This window comes from Capsicum annuum, chromosome 10 (genome assembly GCF_002878395.1).
Source record: "Capsicum annuum cultivar UCD-10X-F1 chromosome 10, UCD10Xv1.1, whole genome shotgun sequence".
In the NCBI taxonomy this organism is placed as follows: Eukaryota; Viridiplantae; Streptophyta; class Magnoliopsida; order Solanales; family Solanaceae; genus Capsicum; species Capsicum annuum.
Window position 1 is genome coordinate 121,603,715 of NC_061120.1, and position 12,245 is coordinate 121,615,959.

Here is a 12,245-nt window from a genome sequence, read left to right on the forward strand (position 1 = left end):
AATGAAGGTTGATGGTGAGTTATTGAGTCTTGAATTTTGAAATAAACGGCCCTAGGGTTTATTCTTGAGAGCAATTTGTGATGAATGAATGAATTTTGCCCTAGGAATGACTTAATTTCGTGTTTTTAGGGCTGAATAAGGTGGGAAAATAACCCAATTACCCCTGAGGACGCGACTTTTTAATTACTGAAAAACGTACCCAGCGATGTGCAGACCGACGCACCGCATCGATGGGGTTGATGCGATAATCGGTGCGACACATCGAGTTTGTATTGGCTCACTGGAATTTGGCACTGGGAGCTGAGGAAAATATATATCGATGCGATGGAAAATGCAACACGTCGAGATATCATCGATCCACTATTTTAGATTTCCAAACATGCCTCAAACGATGTTCAAAAATTCTGAAACTCATCCGAGAATACCTATTGACATTCTTGATCATGAACCAACCTAGAATTCAACATTTTAAGGTCGTAAGGATCATAAAAATAGGATCACTTACTTATGAAGGCTAAATATGTTCTAAGTGCAAACACTTAGCTGAAATTTCTAAGTCTGGGACCCCTTTTCTAGCATTAACGAACTGAATTAAGCTTAGAATTTTGTGGGGTCTTACAGTATCATATATGGTCGTCATGACAAATCCTCATATCGGCAAACATGAGTTTTTGGTGTCCTTTCATTGGACATACACCTTCATATTATCTATCACACACCACCATTATTGCCAATAAAAACTATTACCACACAACCAAACCACCATTCCATTTATTACTAACCAAAGCTATAAGTAATGGTATCATCATATTGACTATAGCTTGCAAGCAACATCCTTATCCATTCTTTTTAAGATGAGGGATTCCCATGTACCCATAGATTACATTATCAAGTTGACTTAGGGGAATCCCATGTACCCGACAAGTGATACTTATTGTGTTTTCTTAGGGGATTCCCTTGTACCCTACAAGGCTTTCAATTAGACCATCCATAACCACTAAGGCCCTACTATTTAACCATTCCAAATCATTTATACCATTTAGGGTTCCATTACCAAGTTGTACCATGCAATAGTTCAATGAAAGTCCAACAATTTAACCAAAAGCATTCTTATAGGCATTTTATCTAACATGTTGGGGGCATAGTATTTCCAAAGCAAAAACCAAGTACCAATTAACCATTCCCATACAACCAAATGTTCAAACCACCATAATAATATGAAACCCATAAGTAAAAGATATGGGAAAATAATAACCAACCATTGTAACTAAAACCCCCAATATATATTTGAAGACTCAAAACCATACAACATTTATGCCATTAAAACAATTCATGAGAATCATACAAAAAGTCATCTAGAGGCTTAAGGATCGAAATCTCTTCATGAATCTTCATAACTCAGGCATGTGACTCTTCTTTCATTGTTAGTTGATAAAAATCATGTGGTTTGAACATTGTTCTTGAATCATAAATGGTGGTTTTGAAGTTCATAGTTGAGGGTTTGAATATATATTGTTGAGTATTAATCTCTCATGATTGCACTTGTGTTCATGCATATTTTTGATGATGGTTTTGCATACGTGGGTGCATTAAAATTGTGTACTAAATTGGTCATGGTTAACCATAATATGATGGTATTTTACTTGAATAATGGTTTGATAATGGTATGCCCTCAACCTATTTATGAAAATATTTATGAGAAGAATCTTGTTACATGAATTGTGTTTTGAACTAATGCTTTGTATAGGAATGTGAATGAAGGATGAATGATTTTGTAAAGGTCTTGATGACCATAGATTGAATTAGAATGTGTTTTTAATGTCACGACTTGATTTTCGAGTCATGATGGCACCTACCACATCCCACTAGTAGGTAAGCCAATACCGTAACCTAGAGCTAATGCAATGGGTCACCTTGGTAGAAATGTCCAACATGGACCCTATTATTGAAGGTAATATAAACATTGACATTCCACAACTAAAGACAATAGATATTCTAATACTAATCCTATGACCTGATAGTATTAATACAAGACTGTCTAGACTTAACAATAGAATTTTACAATTCCACATCTAAAATGTCTTAAATATTCTCATACATTTGTCTTAAAAACAAAAAACAAATTAAGATAGAGGGGAAAAAGGGAAACTTGAACTCCAAGAGGTCACCCTATCTCCGAATGGTCAACTCGGCACAAACCCGACTCAACGACAGCAACTAGAACCTGGGTCTGCACTAAAAAGGTACAGAAGTGCAGTATGAGTACCAAAATATGGTACTCAGTAGGAATCATCGACCGACTGAGCTAAATTATAATATAAAGATGATATAAGGTAAGACAATACCTTAAAGTACCTTCGAACCTGAATCTTTTTCGATACCATCGAATAAAATAACAAAGCTACTTGGGCAATAGCATTACGTAACATATCTATATGCACCATAACCATCATACAAATGAATAATTATTTTGGAAACATAAAACCACATATATACAAAGGCAACCATATAATTACCATAATCAACACCAACCATCATTAGCATATAAGCACAAGAACTCACCACGACGTCCCATCCCACCAGGAAGCATACGCAAAAGAATACAACAAAGAACTCATCGTGGCGTCCCATGCCACCGGAGAGTACACCAAAAGAATGAAATGCAAGAACTCATCACAGCGACCCATACCATTAGAGAGTACACCAAAATATTAATCCATCAATATATATATATATATATATATATATATATCAAGGAATAACCACTCACACATCAAATCACTCAAAACTGTAGGTTCCCATCTCCACCATGGCCACTTACCGAGGCTTACTATCAACATCAATATCGCAACTTAATCACAATGAAACTGATATTGCCATAGCATAGGTATATGGTTATTCATCTTCGAATTCATTAATAAAATCCATGATTAGTCTATATCAGCTAACCTCCAATTCATATGAACTACTACTTTTGCAAACTTTATAGTTACTAGACATCAATTTAGGAAAAAATACAAGTTACCAAGGCTAATAATGAATCACCCATTACAAGGTTATTCTCTAGCTAGGGTTCTCATGATATGAGTCATTAAGTAAACCACTATGACATCACATATTAGATGAAAATTTAACTATTTATCATACAATACAAAGTCTATCATCATCAAGCATGTTACAACCCTAGGGACTAGTTTCCATATTTTAAATAAGTAAGATCCACCGACTAGTTAACAAGGCCTCTATTCCTCAAAAGCCATAGACATTTATTAGAGACAACTCATTATTACATAAGCCACTTTACTAGGGGAAATTCCATATCATCGTCATGAATTCTAGTCAAGTAAGTTTACTAGGTGAGCCTTTGGTTCTACACAAGATTACACATACCAATTAGCCTTAACCCAATGATAGGCATAAATTACTTTTAGTTACCAGTTAGGGTCAACAATGGCGACACCTCTCATTTAGTGAATAAGAACAAGGAAATGGTAGCAATTTACCAAGGGAGACATCATGTCTCAAGCACATGAGTGGTTTGTACCCACACTGCCTAACCTTACTATATAAACAAACATTTATGTAAATTTTCCCCACACGACATCATAACATCATTACCTCTTTTGGATTCACCAGGTATCATCATAACATCAACATATCCTCTGAATTTACCTAGAAACATCATAACATTACACATCACCCAAAACATCAATATACATAAACATACATAGCCAAATCAATGAACATATACAAGTCCATAATTATAGAGTAATAGGGATGTATAAGGACATATCTCATCCTACCTTGCTATTAAGTATCACCACATAATATGAGTATAAGCATTCATATGATATACACATTCTTCACCTTTTCAAGGTTATCTATATCATGACTATGAGATAATTAATCAACTATACTATTATCCAACCATCGACTATATGCATAATCTGACCACCGGGTTTAACCATTATAATCTCAACAATGTAACTTAGACATTTATCAAGTATCTAGGTTTCTAAGGGATTTCATAATTCAAGCTTAAAGTGGGTCAAGTCCCACTCATAAATCCCAAGAATGCCAAATTCACTATCACAAGACTAACATCTACCCGAATTTCAAGCTAAGTTATCTAAATCACATCATAAGGGCCTATCAATCCTTACTAAGCCTATAGAGGAAATCTTCTTTAAGTATTCTACCTAAGTCAACCCATCACCAAGGTCATTTCCTAACTAAGCAATAACTACGTCAATATACTCCTAAGGTTAGGGAGCAACATCATTCTTATCTATTAGAGCAACTAGAGTATTCTCATACTATTCATGAAACTATAAGTAGACTATCCAAGGTTCTAGGATAAGGGTAAAGCATCACACTTTATAAGTTCAATAACCTATAAGAATCCACTAATCCCTAATATCACCATTCAACCATTTATCATCTAAACATCACCTAATCTTACAAGATATCATCAATTATACTACAATCAAGTGCAATCTAACTACAAGTAAGCCTAACCTACCTTGAGTCCAAGCAACTCTTAAACCAACAAGCATTTTCTTTCCTTTCCTCAAAGCTTCTTCTTTCACAAGCCAAGCTATCAACAATACAATTTAAGAATTATAACAAGAATAACAATGCCCATTATGGCACCATTATGCCATGGGTTTAAAATGACATCAATCCCCCAAGTGGGTTCCACCTTCGAAAAATGAGTATCCGAGACTAACCCATTAGTTACATATTATTAGGGAGTTATAACCCTCAAAAAATTAAACAAGTTCATCATAGTTTAGGCTACAATTGAGCCTCAATGATTTAGGGTGTTTGGGTCTAGAAATCAACAACTTAACACAACTAGATGGATTCTTACCTTAGGTTAGTAGCAAGATTCGATTACACAAGTTGTTTAAGATCCAAATCACTCCATAAGACTCACTTAGAAGATTTCCCTCTCCATTAGGGTTTTAGAGTTCAAGAAGGAGGCACAAATGGGCAAAATTTTGGAAAATCAGCCTTTAAATAGGTTCCACCCAGCCTCGGGTAGTGCGGTCACGCCCTCTAGCTATGATCGCACATTAGCCTCTGCGGTCACGTTATCTCAATCTATGCAAGGCATGGCGGAAGCTTGGAACTTGGTTTCGAGCTCTGTCCAATGCCTCGAGATATATCCAGGGTCCATTTTGAACAAATAAGATATGTAATCACATAGTTTTTGCTATTTCATATGCATTGGTAAAGTCAGATTTTACATTTAAGGTCAATTTATACATTTTTCACTTAGTGGTCAATTTGGACCAATAAAGACTTCAAATTAAGAAAGTGGTTTAAGGAACCAAATGAACCTCCAGGTAATTGATCTATTGGTTCCGACAAGTCACTAATGACTTGGAGTGGTTATGGAGAAGCTCTATCAAAGAAATAAGCAAGGATATGGATAATAACTTGAAGGGTCATTACAATATCCACTATTAAGGAACTTTCATCCCTGAAAGTTAAAGACTAGAGAATACCTGAAGCCTCAAACAAGTGAGGATACTGGGCCCGCATGTCACTCTCAATATCCTAAGTAGTGTCCTTTACTGGGCGATGCCTCCACTGAACCTTGACTATCAGAATCTTGCTACTATGCAGTCGCCTCACATTACTAGCCAAAATAAGCACGGGCTCCTCCACAAAGGTCAACGGATCTTCCAACTGGACCTCCTATCTAAGCACATGAGAAGGATCAGGAATATACTTCTACAACATGGAGACATAGAAAACCAAATAAACAACGACAAGGTCTAAAGGTAAAGCCAACTCATAGGTTACCTCGCCAACTACTCGGAGAATATCAAAAGGACCAATATAATGAGGGATAAACTTACTTTTCTTCCCAAATCTCATCACACCTCTATAGGTAAAACACGAAGGAACACATGATCACTAATTCCAAATCTCAAGGCATAAAGTCTACAGTCGGCATAGGCCTTCTGCCTACTGTGGCCTACTCTCAGCCTATCCTGAATCACCCTGACTCAATCCGATAAGTCCTGAAGAAAATTTGTACCACAGTGTCTAACCTTGGAAGTCTTAAACCATCCTATAGAGGAACAACACCTCCTACCATACAAACCCTCATAAGGCGCCATCTCAATACTCGAATGATAACTTTTGTTGTAGGCGAACTCTATTAATGCTAAGTGCTGATCCCACTGACCTTCAAAATCCATAACATAGGCTCAAAACTTATCCTTAAGCAATAGAATAGTCCACTCGAACTGACCATCCATCTGCGGATGAACAACTATACTCAAATCCACTCGATTACCCAACTCATCCTGAAATGCTCTCCAAAACCTCGAAGTAAACACAAAACCACGATTTGATATAATAGACACAGGGACCCCATGCAAATGAATTATCTCTCGAACATAAATCTGGGCTAATCTCTCAACACTGAAAGTCATATGAATAGGATGGAAATGGGATGACTTGGTCAAATAATCCACAATATCCAAATACTATCGTGACCATGAAAAGTATGAGGCAAGCCACTAATAAAGTCCATGGTGATCCTTTCCCATTTCCATTAGGGAATGGGAAATCTTTGAGTCAATCCACCTGGTTGCTAATGCTCGACCTTAACCTACTGACAACATAAGCAATAAGCTATAAAGTCTAGACATCCCTCTTCAAACTGTCCCACCAGTACAACTGCCTCAAATCTCTATACATCTTGGCTGTACAGGGATGAATAAAATATCTAGAACTATGAGCCTTATGCAGAATTGATTGAATCAATCCATCAAGTCGGGGAACAAAAATACGACCCTGAAATCTTAAGATACCCTCAGAATCCACGATGTGTCTCCTAGACTCACCACTCACTTTCTAATTATGGAGAAGGCACAACTACTAGTCTCAAACCGACGGTCATGAATATGCTCAATCATGGAGGACCTCACCTCCACACAAGCCAAAATCCTCGCAGGATCCAAAATTTCAAGGCGATTCATCAAATTATATAAGGATTGGATGTCCCGTGCTAAGGGCCTCTAAGAAATTAAAATACATGGAAAACTACTCATACTCACTACCTTGCGACTTAAGGCATCCACCATAATATTTGCCTTACCCAATGATACAAGTTAGACATATTGTAGTTCTTTAGCAACTCCATCCACCTACGCTGGTGAGCATTAAGCTCTCACTGGGTCATAAGATGCTGAAGACTATGATGATTGGTGAAATCTCATAATGCACACCATATAAGTAATGCCTCCAAATCTTGAGCGTGAAAAATTCCGCCAAAGACTCTAAATTATGAGTAGGGTAGTTGAGCTCATGCACCTTAAGATGTCTAAAATCATAGGCAATGACACGACCCTGCTACATCAAAACACAACCAAGACCAACACCAGAAGCATAACAAAACATAGTGAATCCTTCTTCCTTAACTGGAAGAGCTAACACTAGGGATAAAGTGAGACAATCTCTGAGCTTTTCAAAGCTCAACTTGCACTCCTCATACCATCGAAAGGGAATTTCCTTCCGAGTCAATCCAGTAATAGAGGGTGATAAGGTAGAAAAACTCTCAACAAAGCATCTATAATAACCAGCCAACCCAATAAAACTGCAAACCTCAGTCGAAGAAGTAGGCCTAGCACAATCACAAATCAATAAAATATTAGCTGGGTCTACCATAATACCCACTTTGGACACCACGTGTCCAAGAAAAGACACTGACTTAACCCAATACTCGCACTTGAAGAACTTGGCAAAAAGCACATGCTCTCGCAAAACCTGGAGCACAACTCTCAAATGCTGCTCATGCTCTTTATTACTCCTCGAATACACAAGAATATCATCAATGTGCACAATAACAAAGAAATCTAGATAAGGTCTGAACACACGGTTCATCAAGTCTATAAATATGGATGGGGCATTAGTCAGCCCAAAAGACATCACCAAAAACTCATAGTGGCCATAACGGGTCCTAAAGGCTGTCTTCAGGATCCCGAATGCTCAACTGATGATAATCGGGCCTTAAATCTATCTTAGAGAATACAATTGTGACCTAAAGCTGGTCGAACAAATCATCAATGCAAGGCATATAATAATGGTTCTTTATCGTCACCCTGTTAAGCTGCCTATAATCAATACACATTCTCATAGAACCATCTTTCTTCTTTACAAACAAAATAGGGGATTCCCACGGCAACATACTCAGTCTAATGAACCCTTCGTCAAAAAGATCCTAGAGCTGAGAGTTTAGCTTCTTAAGCTCTGTAGGAGCCATATAATAAGGTTCCATAGAAATAGGTTGGGTGCCAGGCTCAAGGTTAATAGAAAAATCAATCTCAAAGTCAGGAGGGATACCAGGCAGATCATCCAAAAATACATCAAGAAATTCACACACAATAGGAACAGAGTCAAACGTCAAACTCTCTACAGGGGTATCACAACAAAGGTAAGATAAGACTTACAACCCTTTGATATAAGCTGCCTGGCACAAATATAGGAAATAATCCCCATTGGCTCACGTCTAATCGCTTTCTGCCACAAGACTGGGGGTATGTGGTATGGCTAAGGTAACGGTCTTAGAAAAATAATCCATGACCACAGGTAGTGGGATAATCAGTCCATGCCCAGAATAACATCAAAATCCAATATATTCAGAATAATAAGATCAGCATGAGTATCAATATCACTAACTGTCACAAGCTATGATATGAATACCCGATCCACTACTAAAGAATCACTTATGATAGTAGATACATATAATGGCATAAATAATAAATCACTGAACAAATCCAATTGTGGTGCATAATAAGAAGATATATAAGAATAAGTAGATCCAGGATTAAATAAAGCAAGAGCCGACCTGGGGCATACCAAAATTACACCTGTTACTACAACATTTGAAGCCTCAGCCTTGGGCAGAGCAGGTACTGCATACAACTGACTACGTCCGTCACTTGGATAAGCACCTGAACGACCACCTGCCCTGCTTGCTTGAGTACCACCTCGAGCACCCTGGTAACCATCTCTATAACCTCACAAACCATCTATGCCTGTGGGATGAACTGCGTAATGGGAGTAGCTCCCTAGGCTGAAACAACCATCGCCCCACGACTAGGGCACTCTCTACAGAAATGGCCAGGAAATCCATAAGTATAACAAAACTCATGAGACAAACTAGAATTCACAAATTTGGCTAATCTAGAATAGCCATCGATCCTAGTATGGCCCATCGATGAACCCCTCACAGACTGATCACCGCCTTTACTAGGGCATCTACTAGAAATAAGCTGATCCCCGTCAGTTATCTAAAGAGCTACCAGTACTGGTCGACTGATTTGATCCTGAGGATAAAAAATAAGATGCGAAGGATGTCCATCATAAGGAATACCACTTTTAAATTGGGAACTACTATGGCTCCCACAAAATTTGCTTTGATACTTGGGCCTCTTATCTCGACCCTCATGCTGCATGTCCTTTATCACTCTAATATGATTAGCAACCTTAGCAAAGTTTGGGTATTGGGGGTAGTATCTGGTCCTGGTTAGGCTTGAGGTATCCACACGACTAGGCCCTAGTTTGGTTCATGTCAATTGTGCACCACTAACTAAATTCAAGACCTGAACCAATGCGTCCCTGAACAGTGACAAAGAAATAAACCCTGGTGGAGCTTGGGCTAGCCCCTGTCCCACCACTAGCTTTGGTGGAGGAATATCTTGTACGAGAGTAGGAATAGGGTCTGGTTAAGGCTCCATATCGTGATCTCTAGTTGGGGATGTATATCTTGATTGTCCTTGACCTCGAGGCCATCCAGGTACGTTGATAGGATTCTTAGTTGTAAATTTGGGGTCCTTATCTTTAGTAGCAGTAGCACATATCCTAGCCATCTATGAAAGAGTGAGACCAAATAAATATTAAAAACCAACATAATCTCTTAGCACGAAAGGAGTGAAGAAAGTGAAGATCTTTTAAGAATTTTCTATAGCCTCTCAAAGATAAGAAATAGATGTTATTGTTCCATTTATGGGACTCTACTAGACACTTTCTCTTGTACCAATAATACTTGTGAACCTATCGCTCTGACACCAATTTATCTCGACCAAATTTCACGAGTCATAACGGAGCCTACTTTACCCCAAAAGTAGGTAAGCCAAATTATAGACCAGAGTTATAAGTAGTGGCTAGTTGGTGGAAATTTGCATAATGCTAGAAATATACAAATAAAAGAAATACAAGCAACAGACATAAGGATAATAGTACCAAGATGGAAGATAAATAAAAGATGAGTAACAAAATCCAACGACCTAGTAGAGTCAATATGAAAACCACTAATCCAAAAGAATATGAGTACTATTATAGTCACATATACATCAGTTTGGAAAATATAAAGACTATCCAAAATACAAAAGATGGAGAAAAGGTCAACTCTGACTCTGAGAACTTACCCTATCTCCGAACACCGACTAACACTATCACAACTTCAATGGGGATAGCTAGTACTTGGATCTATATAAAAAAGGTACAAAAATATAGTATGAGTATCAAAGCCACAGGTACTCAGTAGGCATCATCGACTGACTGAGCCAAATCATAATATAAATATAATAAAATGTAAGATAAATAATCTAAGTCAAGGATAGGGATAAACCTGGAATAATGCCTTAAATACTAAAAGTAAATAACTGGAATGACATTGTTAATGAAAAACATAACTATCTCTACATAACTGCCACAGTTCCAAAATGACATCAATATTCTATGTGGGGCTCACGTGGAATTACAATTTTAAAATCGACAACATGTCCCCCAATTCTCAAGAAATATTTACCCTCAAGAATGGGTAATTTATGAGCTCAAACGATACCTTAATCTACTTAACAAGAATCTAGAGATTTTGAGAATCAATTTAAGAATTCACCAATAATTAAACGAAAGCTTACCAAGATTTTGATGAAAATAATTCTTCCGAGTTCACAACTACCCTAAAATCTCTCAATAATCGCTCTCTTATTTTTACACTCTTTAGATCTTTTTATATCTTGAACTTGTGTAAAATAGGCAGAAAATTTGGTAAGAGGCAATTTAATGCCCTCCAAGTGCTGCTTAAGTGTCCACTTAACTACTTAAGCAGTCAATGGATCACTTAAATCATCCTTGCCCTGGGCTCGATCTCCGCTTAAGCGGTTAGGAAGTCGCTTAAGTGCGTCCGCTTAAGCAATCAGTCCATTGTTAAAGTAGTCTAGCTTGGATGGACCTATCCATTTAAGCAACCACTTGTCCACTAAAGTGACCTCTGCTTAAGTAAATGCACCAGCCAAAACTTAGAATTTTTCCAAGTTTCTGCCAACACCTCGAGTTTTATTCAAAATATCATTAACGCAAACAAACTATACTAATTCATCAAATTCAAAATTCTGGACTTAATGGAGCAATCAAAATTTCCATCTGGTGTTGTTTTGATGAAAATTGGGCCAGACACCTAAAGTCCATTTTTATCAAATTTTGACCAATAGCCCAAAATGAGTCTAGAATCCTTAGGAACCGAACAAAGGTCCCTAACCTAAAATCAATGTTTTAGAGTAGATTGAACTGTTATAATTGGCATACGAGGTCGTTAGATTAAAGTTTATGCCCTATAGGAAATCCTTACCAATAAATATTTCAAAATAGTGAATTGGCTCTAACAACCAAATGAACTGCTTAGTAACTGAATATTAGCTTCAGCAAGTGACAAATGACTTAGGGCTGATATTTGAAATCTCTGAATGGTTAAAATGAACAGAAAAGCAGAAAATGACCTAGAGGGTCATTACATGGATGCTACTTTTCAAACAAATCATAAGTCAACAATTAAAAAGAGAATGCTGAAAAGAGTATTGTGGCAAAGAAGTTCACTTCTTCTAATGTAATAGAAGTAAAATAAAGGGACGTGTTTAAAATTGATGATGAAGTTTTGATGCATGGGGATGGATCTACAAGAGGAAAAAACATGGGAATGAAAAAAGGAAAGATCTCTGAATGAACCTCTTTAGCACAACAAATTGTAAAGTCTGTAAAAAAGAATTCTGAAGAAACAGAGATCGCAACCCCCTCTAAGTCCAAAAATTAGAAGGGCTTGTAGTAACCACCTAAAGACCCCCAGTTTGAATAAAAAAGGATAAATTATACCGTCAAAAGGTATTAAATGGATCTGTGTTTGATCCTGAAATTACTTACCTATATGAAATGGATTAAATGAT